The following is a 14,068-nucleotide window of genomic DNA, read 5'->3' on the forward strand; positions in this document are numbered from 1 at the left end:
TAGATAAAATATGGAGAGAGGAAGAGAGCACATGTGAATGTGATAACCCACCTTTGCTAGAAGTCATCGACTTGTGTGACATAGTGGAATTGACCAGCTAGCACACAATTGTATGGGGACATCTACTACACCTTAAAAGAGAGACAAGAATTCACTATTCATAAGAGAACTTTCAATCTGGGCCGTCTATTCCATTCTCTCTCCATTTTCACTCTTTAATCTTGGCCACTCTTTTGTCAGACTTTTTTTTGCCTCTATCTACTCTATCTTTACTAGAGAAGATCCAATCTGAACCATTGATTTCAATCCAATGGCTGGTTCTACTCCTCACCTAACCATACATCACTGCAGTGTCCTGTCTCTCTTACACACACTGTTCACACGCCACCACCAACTATACTGCCATGGAACTTCTCCCTTCCATACGCTACCAACAACTCCATTCCCATCATTCACTTTCTCACTGTTCGAATTAATTGGAAGGTCAGAGGAGAAAGTAAGTAGAGGAAGCTTGCATCAACTAGAGTATAAAGCAGAATAGAAGGTGATGAGAAAGTAGAAGGAGAAGTAGAGGCAAACTTGCATCAACAAAAGGATAAAGCAGAAGGAGAAAGGGAGCATCAAAGAGGTTAGCATTTAGCATACATCTTATAGAAATATTAATAAAAATCCAAACTTTACATAAAAAAATCAAACTTTACAGTAAAAAATGTTCTTTTACACTGAATATTGATATTTACATGAAAAAAAAAGAAAAATCCATCTTCAGAGGCTTGCAAGTCCAGTTTGGTTGACAGTGAGATGATCTGGAAGGGAGAGGAGAGGGATTCAGTGAGTGCAAATTTTAAACAAACAAAATCAAGTAAAAATTTGATTTTTACATACCTCAGAGCCTTAAATGTCCGATCCAGGTGCTTCTTCCCTCGGATTTTGGTGAAAAAATCGTTGCTTGGATAGCAACGAGCCTTGCATGCATCAAATCGTTTTAAAAATCTCTGATCCAGGTGCTTCTTGACTCGGTTTTGGAGAAAAATCAGGGTTTTCGATCGGCAGGGGGCGAAAGTTAGGGTTTTGGATCGGTTGGGGGCGAAAATGAGGAAGAAGAAGAATCGAGTTTGAAGAACAGTATAAGAAGAGGAAAAAAGAAGGGGGAGAAAAGGAAGGGGAAGAGAGGATGAGGGGGAGAACGGGAAGATGAGAAGGAGAAAGGGAGGAAGAAGAAGAAGAAGAAGAAGTTTTTTTTTATAAGCAGAAGAAGAAGAAGAAGAAGAAGAAGAAGAAGAAGAAGAAGAAGAAGAAGAAGAAGAAGAAGAAGAAGAAGAAGAAGAAGAAGAGAGGAGAAGAGAGGAGGACGGAGACGTTTCAGAGAGAATGAGAGATGAGAGGTGGGCGGCTAGGGTTTTTGGGGTGAGGAAGAGTGGAATGAACTTTATATAGTGGGTGACCTGCTGAGCAGGTCATCCAACTGTTGTTGACCGGTTCCAGACCGGTTTTGACCGGCTGGAGCCAGTTTTTTTTAAGTTTTGACCGGTTTTCTCCCTTTTTCCAGCATTTATTATTTTAAATATTAAGTAAAATTAATTTTGTATAAATACTCTTTAAATTAATTTTTACTTATTGCAGATATTGGGACATGAAATTTGATCAACCGTGAGACCTTAAATTGGTGCAAGTATTTTGAAGGAAGCAAGCTTGGAAATTTGGGACCTGTCAACGACATGGGCTCGTCATTTAGAAGTTTGTGCTAAAATTTTAATATTATTTGTATTATTTTAATATTGTAATTTTGTTAATTACACTAATTGTGTGCTCTCCTGTTTATTTTGACTAATTTGTAGATATTACCAACAAAATTCAGTACTCAAGTTGTGTACAAGGGAATAATAGTAGTGCTTTTCTGTCTGAATATCTCTTTTTCAATTTTTAAATAGTAGTGATCACGTACTTGTAATGGCATCACCATTTAGAGGTTCCTATGCTTAAAAAAATTTATATATTGACCTAATTAATACCTTAGATGCGTTTTTTTAGTATAGTTTTGTATATATATTTGCTAATTGGACTAATATTGTGGTTGTTTGTTTTATTTTTCTTAATTGGTAGATATTACCAACGAGATTGATTTATCAAGTTGTACACAACGTAATAATAGTTGTGGTATGGTTTTCTATTTTAATTTATCTTCATCAATTTTTGATGTTATTTGTTGTTAACGAATTTTGTTTAAATTTAGAAATGTATGTGCAGCTGATATTTTTCATGTTATGGACAGGTTCAAATGAGAGTAGGAGCATGGAACACAAAGCTTTCTGGGCCATTAAAGAATTGAATTTCAACCTGAAAGATGCTGGTGAGAAGAGGTTACTAAAGCTTAATGAACTTGATGAGTTTCGACTCCAAGCCTATGAGAGTGCCAATGCCTATAAGGAAAGGACCAAGAAATGGCATGACAAAAAAATCATGCACAGAGAGTTTGTTGCAGGACAGTTTGTATTGCTTTATAACTCAAGAATGAAACTTTTTCCTGGGAAGTTGAAATCAAGATGGTCAGGACCTATGATGATAACAAAAGTTTTTCCACATGGAGCTGTGGAAATTGAGGACCTAAAAACCAAGGGTCGCTTTACAGTAAATGGACAACGCTTGAAAGTGTACCATGGTGGTACAAATCTGGAAGCCGAGTCCATGCGCTTGTTAGCTCCAGAATGAGGTGATGAAAAAGTCTATCTAAGACTATAACTTAGAGCTGCTTGGGAGACAACCCAAGGAGGTTTGTTTTAATTTCGTGTGTTTAAATCATTACTGTCAAAAAAAAATAAAATAAAATAAAATAAAATAAAATAAAATAAAATTTAATCTCTGGTTTTTATTTCCATTATATTTAACTTAGCCAAGTTCTGTCACTAAACTTCCTGTTGTCCACTTTTGTTTTGTAAATACCTCTCTTAGTAAACTTTTGCACACTGAATTGTTGATTGGAAAATGACTTGAACTTTGTTTTGGAACTTGAATTTCAAAAAAGGGTAGTTCACTATAACTCCCTAAAAACTTCTTGAAGAGTGTTGAGTGTGTTTACATTGATTCCTGACTTGTTTGCATACACCCGGTTCTGTTCTGACATACATTTCAATTTTTGCAAGGAACATTAATCTTTGAAGAGACTTGGTAGGAATTTTTTAGGCTTCAGAGATTTGTCAAACTTCAAATTCCCCTAGTTGCCCAACTTTGAGCTTTATGAATGAATTCTTTGGCACCCAGGTTAATTGAAGAATGAACTCTTGAGTGATTCCAAAAGGAAATATGTTGAGCAGGTTTAAACCAAGAAATGACTCTCTTCTTTGGCAAAGCTGTAAAAAAAAAAAATGCTTGGATACATGAAAAGCAAAAGTGCTTAAGAAAGAAAGAACAAGCAAATGCAAAAGAAAAAGAAGTGAGTCTTGAAAAAAAAAAAAAAAAAAGAAAATATCTTGCTCGGTCTTAATCAAAAAGGAAAATCACTCTTGAAATTTCTGAACCCTTGTGATCCAATGTTTATCCTACCTTAGCCCTAGCCAATGTTACAACCCTTGAAGTCTCACAGATTCTTGTTTCATTGCAATTTTATTGAATTGATTGATTTACAGAACCAAGGCTGCGTGTTTGCAAGTTAGAGCACCCCAGAAAGGTGAGTTGAGAGCTCAAACGGTGAGGTTTGGTAAATTCTTGTTCCTAATTCAAAGTTTCATGTTACTAACTTCTCAATTCATGTGTGCTTAAGGTTTGTGATTTCAAGGAAACAAGGTATTCTGTTTTGTAACGTTTGAACAACTGGAAAGAAATGACTTGAGCTTGAGGGCAAGCTACTCGAGTTTCCGCTTGAGGGCAAGCTGCCGTTGAGTATAGTGGTGTGATGACCCTGAGATTGTTGTTAATTTTAAGTGTTTTAATTGTCATTTTCTTTGTTTTTAACTTAGTAAATTGAGTCTTGCATTATCATCTTAATAATTTTACACTTTATTTGCTTTTAAATCCTTTTAGTGTGTTTTAGTGAGGTTTTGGCCCTTAGAGTTGCAACCTTTGCATCTTTGGTCATGTTAGAACATTTAAGGGCATCTTGGGCATTCACTTAAGTTTCTCTACCTAGAAATTATTGTGATATATTCTGATTTTCCTAAATGTGCTTTAGTCATAATCTTTTCTTGTTTTAAGTTTTTGTGTCCAAATTTGTGATTTTTCCTACCAAATGTGAGCTTTTAATAAATGTTTCTTGATGAGTAAGTCACCTTGATCTGATCCTTAAGCTAAAGATAAGTGAATGAAGGATAGAAAGAAATTTATTTCACATTCTTCCTTGCTCTTGATGATTCACGAAATTGCCTTGCTTAGATTGATGATTTCATGGCTTGAAATAACATGTGCTTTGGTTGGTTTTGTGCAGAATTTTTGCAAAGAATGATTGAATATTCTTTCACACATAAACAACTCAAGGAAAGGAAGAATGAAATCTGAATAAGAAGCAAGAGAACATGGCAAAGGTAGAAAGAAAAGCAAGAGAACATGGCATAAAGAAGCTTGGACAAGATAAAGAAAGAAAAGCAAGAGCATGGAATAAAGAATTATTCATAAAGAATGATAAAAAAACCAAACTTTGCTTTATGAACATGCATTGATTCAGCTTGCAATTTTCTCATGGAATGTCCTTAAAAGTATGACTAAACAATGCAAGAGAAGCATGGGCAAACAAAAGGACATAAGCTGCCCAAAGAAGGAAGCCACGGCTAGGATTGCAAAGCTGGAAAGTTTGGTGATTCAGCTTGAGTTTTTGGGATGTTCTTGCTATCCTTGAGTAGTTTATCACACTATAATTGATGATGACTCACTCCTTTAATGAAAAGGAAGACAAGGGTCCATGAATGAGCTGGTTGCAAGGTTGGAAAAGCTCTTATTGATTTGGGAGCTAGTGTTAAAGAAGGATGAATGCAGTTTGGCTTCAGATTTTCTGGTGCTTATTGCGTGAGCCATTTCTCACAACTCAGACATTTTCTTGACAATCTGACGGTTCATATTGAAGATCAATGGGTTGGGAACAACATATCCAAATTTCAGGCCAATCCAACGGTTAATCACGTCACAATGACCGTTTTTCTAAAAGAAGTCTGAGCTGTCCAACACCCACGGGTTGAGGAACCAAAACTCAATTTCTTCCCACAATCATGAAGGGACAAAGCCCACATGAAGTAATGTGATTATCAGCTGATTCATGATGATAATGGAGGTCCCAAGGTGTGGTTAAAGTGGCTTGAATGGGGGACAAAGACAAAAGCAAGATAAAGCAAAAGATTTAAAGAAAAAGAAGGTGGAGCTTTCATGATCAAGAGGCCAACCACCACCACGGTTTTGGCACTCAAAAATACTATAAATAGACCCTTAAGCTCTCCTTCATTGTCATCCCTTCACACCATCATTCTAGCATACCATAGCTCTAGTTTCTCTTGTAATATCTTAGTTTCTTCTTCCATTTGTGAGCAAGCCATGGCCTTCTCCAAAGGTATGATCTTGTTCTCCATAGCCATGCTTGGCTAAACTTCTTTATGTTTTGGGTTTTTATGAAGCTAATAAATGAGTAGGTTATAAATCCTTGTTCTAACTCATGTTATCTTTATGCTAGAACTTCAACTTCTGAACTTATTGCTTTCATGTATGCTTGCTTCTCACTGAATTAAACAAGCCTAGGATTAGCTTCCTTCCGTTTATTCAAGCTTGTATGCATGTTAGCATCTTACTAATTTCTTTGAAACCGAACGGAGATTTGGAGTTAGGGAACCTGTTTTGAAGTTACTTGATTTGTTTCATTACACTAGACATAGGGATGGACTTCAAGTTTGTTGATCCGACTTATCTTTCTTAATGCTTTAAGTTAATTTACGGAATAACAAGACATTGTGACTGGTTTTAGCTTAAAAGGATTACTCGTACGGCAAAATCGACAAGTAATTAACGAGATTAAATCATCTAGATTTCACTTAGAGAATAACATGAATTAGAACTTGGCTACTTACCCTAAATTAGTGGATTATAAACCCAAAGCATTCTTCTCTTATATATTTTACTTATCATATCACTGTTTACCTTGCTACACAATCAACTCAATTGCATATGTTATTTATTGTTTTCTCACTTCAAACTTTGGCAATAGAAACTAAAGATTCAATCCTCAGGTCTCTGTGGTTCGATAATTATTAAAACCGGGTTAAGTCTGTACACTTGCAGACGGCCTATCAGTGGCGTACGTTTTCAGTCGGAAAGGAGGGATGTCCGGGACCTCCAAACGGAGGCCGCCGGCTGCAGTGGAATCAGGGTCGCTCCCAGAGGAAGAAGAGGGGTGATTAGGGGGGTTAGGGTTTGAAGCCATTTTTAGACAGTGAAATGGAAAAAGGAAAGGATGAGTATATGTATGATGCAGAGAAAAGGGCAGTAGGACTCACCGGAAAAGGATGTGAAGAGTGGGTAGCGGAAAGGATGGTAAGCGACGGCTCCAGAACGGAAGTTGGCAGAGGGAGTTTGGTAAGCGATTAGCGAGGTGAAGAGAGGTCTCGGAAAGGGATGATTGTAAGGAAGGAGGGTTTTTATAGGAAAAGGGGGGAAGCTGGAAGGGTGACGCGTGTTGGGCGCGTGGGGAAGGTTGGAAGTCATGATGGTTTTTGGGAAGTGGGTCGTGTGTAATGGGGAGTTACTGCGCACGATGGGACAGTTATGAAAAGTGAAGTGACGGTTCCGGAGAAAGAGGGAAATTGATGTAACTGGCGCGTCACGTGGGGCAGTCACGTGGGGCAGTTAGGGATTTGAAAGGTTTTTGAAATAAGGGAAAGCGCGAAAGGCCTCGCCACTGAAGAAACCAAACATCATCGCCTGATAGGTGATACCAACAACAAAGTTTAGACGCTCGCCGGGAATACTGCCAGTCCATGGTTGGATAATCAGCACGTGACCAATGCCTGCCACCTTTCCCGCCGGCGAACGATCATGTACCTGCTCCGAATAATCGCCAGCACGGAGCGACCGCTCTCGCCGCTTGTGGACTTGTGGACTCGCCGGCTCGGGTTGCTCGCCAAGTCAGTGGACTAGGTGGCTAAAGATGTTAGTTTCCTTTTGCTCACGCCATGTTGGCGACGTAGTTTACCACACTTTTCTCAAGTCATGTTGACAGCTTAGATCCCAGTGTACAGTAGGACACATGTAAAGGCATTTAAAAGACACGCTTAGCTCTCATACTTCGAGCTCGGTGTCTTGTGGACTAGTGGACTGGGCGAGCCCCTAGAGGGGCAACGCCCAGCGTGTAGCCCGCCCTGAGGCGGGACCCTGGCCTTAAAATTGGGCTTTGATCTCGGAGGCCCAATTGGCCCAATAGGTAGTACCCAAGCTCTATAAATAGGAGGTAGTTATCAATTGTAAGGGACTTTTTGCTCATTTGATGAAATCACATACGAAATTCAGCATTCTCTCTAGCACAATTCTCCGCTCTCTAGGTACTATACCTTTCCTCAATGTTCATTCCTAGAACATATTCTAATATTTTTCTTTAACAAAAATATCCAACGACCGATAACTGTGAGATTAATCTTTCTCTTTACCGCCAACACTAAAAATGATGGAGACTCGCTAATGAATTACTATTTTAATGGGATGAGTTGGAAATCGAACTCACAATCACTTACTTAAAGATTAAAGTGCGGAAATACTACCTCCATCCACTTATTTTGACATGGGCTCCTCTTTAAAGTCACTGCAGTCTTTTAATATCGTTTCCTGGGGATTTTCAATCAGCATTTAATTAGTTTTAATTGTGAGAAAACTAAGAAACAAATAAAAAATATTAAAAAGTCATCATAAAATTGAATGGAAAATAAATTTGGATTATAAAAAATAATAATGAGTGGTTAATTTTTTTTTAATATTTAACTATATAATTTTTTTTTGAATTTACTATATAAATAAAAGGGTTAAGCATCATATTAGTCCTTGTCTTTGTGTCGCCGTCTGATCTAGGTCCCTCGCCGGAAAAATTATTGTAAATTGTCATCGTCTTTGAATTTTTTTTGGAGCGGATCCTCGCCGGTGTTCGGAGCTCCGACGAGTGCTTAAATGGCACGCTGACTGGATTAATAAAGCTGATGTGGAATTAAAAAAATAAAAAATAAATACACTTCAGATAATTAACAAAATTAAAACCTATTACTAAATTTAACCTAATCTAATTAACAAAATTAATTTCTCCCCCAAATTAATCCCAATTCCCCCAAATTAACCCAATTCTTTTTTAACTATCCTCAGCTTCATCAATCTTCAGACCCAGAAATCATCAATCTTTTTGAAGTAAACTAAAATTTTTAGAACTGAATAGAGTTATACCTAGGTGAGAAAACCTGTAAGAACGTCAAAATGAAAATAAAGGTGTGGTCAGTTCTACATTAAAAACCTCCAACTTCAAGGCAGAGGCATATAATCATCGTGTGGAATGCTAATTCTGCAGAGATGATGCTGTCCAATCTAATGACACTAGTCTAGAGATTCTCAATCGTACAACTTGGAATGCAGGATGTAGATTTGAACCTTGTATTATGCTAATTCCTATGAGCTGTCTATAAATTGCGTAACTGAAGTTATGTACAGAGGAAAGACCCAGATATCATTAATCTTCACCATTCTTCAGACCCAGAAATCATCAATCTTCAAACCCAGAACCCCACCATCGAGTGAACAACTTCCTCAACTTCCTCTTCTTCACTCGATTTCTCCCCCCCCCCCCTCACCCTCACCCACCTGCAACCTCACCCTCAAACTCTCACCCGCAAACCCCAAACCACAACCCTCAAACCCTCACCTGAAACCTCACCCCCAAACCCAAACCCCAAACCCCAAACCCTCACCCACCTGCAACCTGACCCTCAAACCCTCACCTGCAAACCCCAACCCGCAACCTCACCCATGGTCGCAGCAACACTGTCAGTTCTGGAACCTCACCCCACCCCCACCCGAAACGTGAATCTCAAAAACCCAAAATCCACACCAAACGAAAACCCCAACCTCCATAAGGAGAAGGCGAGCTCAGATCGAAATCGAAGAAAGAAGGCAAGTTGATGGTGGAAAGTGGTCGGTGATGGCGGCGGAACAGGAGCTTGGATAATGCCGCCATCACCGGCGTAACAGGAGCTTGGCGGCGTAATGAAGAAGAAGAGGGCATGGCCCAATTGAAGAAGTTGGAACAGAAAGAAGAAGGTGATGAGGAAGAAGGTGATTCTGGAACAGGAAGAAGAAGAAGCTCCATGGTTGGTTCTGATTTGGGAATTTTGGGGGTTGATTTTGATTTAGGGGTTAATTTCATATTAAGGGGTTTGTTTTTTGGTACATCAGATTAAGGGGTTGGTATTTTTATTTTTATTTCAGATTAAGGGGTTAGTTTTATTAATTGAGTTTATTTTTATTAATTAAATTAAAAAATCTGATATTTTTAAAAAATCTGATATGTTATTTACTTTTTATTTTTTATTTTTTTTATTTTAAAATCCATGTCAGCTGACTTAATTCAGTCAGCGTGCCATTTAAGCACTCGCCGAAGCTCCGAACTCCGGCGAGGACCCGCTCCAAAAACAATCCAAAGACGAGGACCATTTACAAAAAAAATTCCGACGAGGGACCTAATTCAGACGACGACACAAAGACAGGGACTAATATGATGTTTAACCCTAAATAAAAATAATATATATGTAAAAGTAAAACTCATTTGAAATTTTGCATTAAATACACTAACCAATAAAACTTTCTCACTTTTATGTTAAAATACATTTCTTGGACGAATTTTATTATAATACATTAAGCAATAAAAAATTTCTTCTGCCAAAAAAAAAGTTTCTTTTGTAATAGATATTATTAAAAATGACTTGAGAAATCATAATGGAGGAAAAAAATTATGACCAAAGTTGAATACATTTAGTACTAAATAAAAATTGTACACTATTAAATTTATAACTTATTATAATTTTAAAAGTCAAAATTAATTTATTGTTCTTGGTCTTGATATGTGTAAACATGTTTGGGAAATTGTGGCTATTCCTCCTAACAAATAATTTTTTATGGTATAAACAATATATTAATTATAAATTATTTGATGATATTAAAAACTTACTACTTAATTCAAAATATTTCAAATTAACTAAATGATTTTTGATATTATTATATAAATAAAGTTTTGAAATTACTTCAATGCTAATTAAATATCAATTACTAAGTTCGAGTAATATTAATTATTTTAAACAAATAAAATTATAATGCTAATTATCGAAATTTATTAACACATTTTTTTATTTTATAATTAATAATATTTATTATTTATTTAAACTATAATATTTTTTATATAATGTTAAAAAGTAAATTGGTACAACATATGAGTATTATATCTTGTATGCGATCATAACTATCTTACTATTTTATAATTAAATTATGTAAAAAATAAAAATGTTAAAAAAAATAATGAAATATATCTAGTTATTAACCACATGAGTGACACAAGTGGTGAATGTGCATTTCCTTAAGGGATTTCTCCTAGGTTTCTGACTCGGGTTCGATCCCCTCTGAGGTAAAAAAAATGATACATTTGTGGTCAGGGATATCACTACTGTATCCCGAGTCAGATTAGTCACGTAAGACCCGTTTCCCCGTTGAGACTGGTGGCCAAAAGACAAAAAAAAAAGATATATCTAGTTATTACCTTTTTTTTTTTTCTGATTCAATGTTTCTATTCCTTTGATATTTTATGATGGTTTTCTGTTTTTTTTTGTTTGTGTTATGAATAAAGAGTAAGCAAGTAAATAAGAGAGGAGAATAGAGGAACAAGAGATATAGAATAATGTGATGAGGATCCTCTGCTAGGTGCAGACTCCCTTGTATTTATACTATTAGGTTTAGAGTGTTGAACAAGTATACATGTGGGTTTGGCCCATGGACTCCTAACTCTGATGGGCATCCAAATATTCATAACACTTCCCCTTGGATGACCATCCCTTAAGAATGTGCCTCATTAAAACCTTACTAAGAAAAACCCAGTGTGGGATAAAAACCTAGTGAAGGAAAAAGAGTACATCATTCTATAGTTCGTCTTTATACATTGCCTCATTAAAAACTCTACCATGAAAAACCCAATGGGAAAAAACATGGTTAAGGAAAAAAGAGTACAATGCATTTTAATTGAGATCTTTGAGTCGACGAACTCTCATATTCTGCACAAGTTTTTCAAATGTTGTTGTTGGAAGAGTCTTCGTAAATAAATCTGCCAAATTATCACTTGAACGAATTTGTTGGATGTCTATGTCACCGTTCTTTTGTAGATCATGAGTGAAGAAGAACTTCGGTGATATTTGCTTTGTCTCATCTCCCTTGATGTATCCTTCTTTTGATTGAGCAGTGCATGTAGTATCATCTTCATATATATAGTTGTTGGCGGCATTTTTCCAGAGGACAAATCACCAATATCAAGTACGCATTGAATCACGAATCTCAGTCAAACGTATTCTCGTCTTGCCTCATGTAATGCTAATATTCCTGCATGGTTAGCTGAGGTGGCTATCATAGTTTGTTTCACAGATCTCCATGAAATGGTTGTTCCTCCACATGTAAACAAGTAACCTGTTTGAGATATTTAGACAAATATCCAGCATCTGCATAACCAATTAGATCAAGCTTGGACACAGAGGGGAAAAATAAACTCATATCCATTGTGCCTTTAAGATAACGAAAGACTTGTTTTATTCAATTTCAATGTCTTCGTGTAGGTGAAGAACTATATCTTGCTAATAAGTTAATAGCAAATGATATATCAAGTCGAGTATGACTAGCAAGATACATTAATGCTCTGATAGACTAAGATATGGTACTTCAGGACCAAGTAATTCTTCATTCTTTTCTCAAGGTCTAAAATGATCTTTATTTACACAATGGACATGATTTGTCCATATAGATTCCTTTTAATACCTTTGCAATATAAGTCCCTTGGTACATAAATACCTCAGCCTTTAGATACTCAATTGATAAGGCTAGACAAAATTTTCATTCTCAACCATTTTATCTCAGATTCTTTCTTTAGCAAATCTATAGCTTTGGTAGCTCTTCTAGAGTCCCAATAAATCATTGTCATTAACATTAATTATGACATAAGCAATCTCACATCTCATCATAAATATGCATGAGTTGGTTGGGTCATTTTGTGACCGTCCTTAAGCAAATAATCATCTAGATTGCTTCAATCTAGTAATTTGTTCATTGTTGAGAACATGAATTGTGTGCTTTAGGCATCTTACAATCTTCAAGGAGTTTTATAGAGATATCAATCTCAAGTGAGCCATACAAATATGTTGTAACTCCAAGACTCCAAGTATCCACCACGATTGTCATATGTGTCTTAAATATGACAACATTATTTCATTTTACTACAAAGACTCTTTAAGTCTTATCGTCTTTATACCTTTAGGGTATAGACATGAGGTCCAAAGACCCTTAAATTCATCAAATGAATTGCTTCTTTCTATTTATGGCCAATCATACCTTCATTTTCGGGTTCAAGATTCTCGCACACATTTCTAATATTGAGCGCTACTTCATCATGTCGACAATTCTTCATATTCTTGGTTTCTTGTTTTAACTTGTAGAGACATAATCATATGAGATCTCTTAAATAAATAATTACAGGTACCTGAACCTCTTCAGGAGGAATAAACATTTTTGTAGTCTCTACACTTTTCAAGATAGTTTGCCTCCTCAACAAGACCATCATCCTTCTCTAGGATATATATTTTTGAACCAAGTTTTAGGCATGCCTTAACCTAATAATAATGACAAATTTTCCAACTGGGATATCAAGTTAGAGAAGGGTATTTGCAGCATATAAGGAATTTAATAATTCCTTTTAGGTCAGAGAATGCATCTTTTGAACTTTTGGTTCATAGTGCGAGTATACATATGCATTCTTCACAAATTTTCAGAGCTGCTTAATTTCCTCTCCCCCTAATGCTGAGAAACAACAAGTAAGATATGAAATATCTATCGGTAATGGCTCAAATTGATTACATAATCTCAGCTTTCCTTGTGGTCTCACCTTAGTGCGTTGTGGTGGAGCAATTGAAAATATATAACGCACATTGAAAATTCTTAGATGGGAGATATTAGGTTCCTGACCATGAACCAATTACAATGGGGAGAATTCTAATGGATTGTTGGCTTGATGCGTGTCAATGCTGCTAATTGCAATATCACATGTCCATAAATAAGGATATTTGTTCTCATATGTAATTGTCTAGCTATAAATATGAGGCATTTAATTAAACAAATCAGCTAGATAATTTGAATACGAACATGTGCAACTAGATATTCAAATTCATGTCATTTACCAACTTGATCAAGGTTGGAATTTTCACTCTCTCAATATTGAGAGTTGATGACATATATTTGGTCATTTAGTCAATGCATCGATACATTTATGAAATACTTAAATGACCCATAAAAAGAGTGAATACGTGCACATGTATCGCATCTAATATACTCAAGAGTATGCGGGATTCAAACCCATATATTTTACCAATTATTAATTGGTAATGAGAACAAGATATAAGAATTCATTATATTGAAGAATCTTTAGGTTCTTCGATGAGTACTCATATGAATTCATACACTTTCGCATCATAAGACTCGGGATGGTCTAACCGGTCATGCATGCCAATCACATTCAATTTGTTCCATATATAGAACTTTATCATTCAAAATAATACTTCAATGTTTGAAGTAAAATTTTCTGGCATTTTAAATCCTTCAAGGATTTTGATATTTTCAACCCATAGTTTATCGTTACATCAATTAGATGTAAATAAAGTCCTTCAAGACTTTCAAATTAATAAGGAATATGTGTACATGACAATTGTGTCACAAGATGAGTATTACATCTCATAATTTCCTTTAACTCATATACATCGCATGGAAAACGCAATAGGTTTGACATATTTACATGTCTGGATTACTACCGATCCAAGCAATATCTAACAACAGT

This window comes from Lotus japonicus, chromosome 2 (genome assembly GCF_012489685.1).
Source record: "Lotus japonicus ecotype B-129 chromosome 2, LjGifu_v1.2".
Taxonomy (NCBI): Eukaryota; Viridiplantae; Streptophyta; class Magnoliopsida; order Fabales; family Fabaceae; genus Lotus; species Lotus japonicus.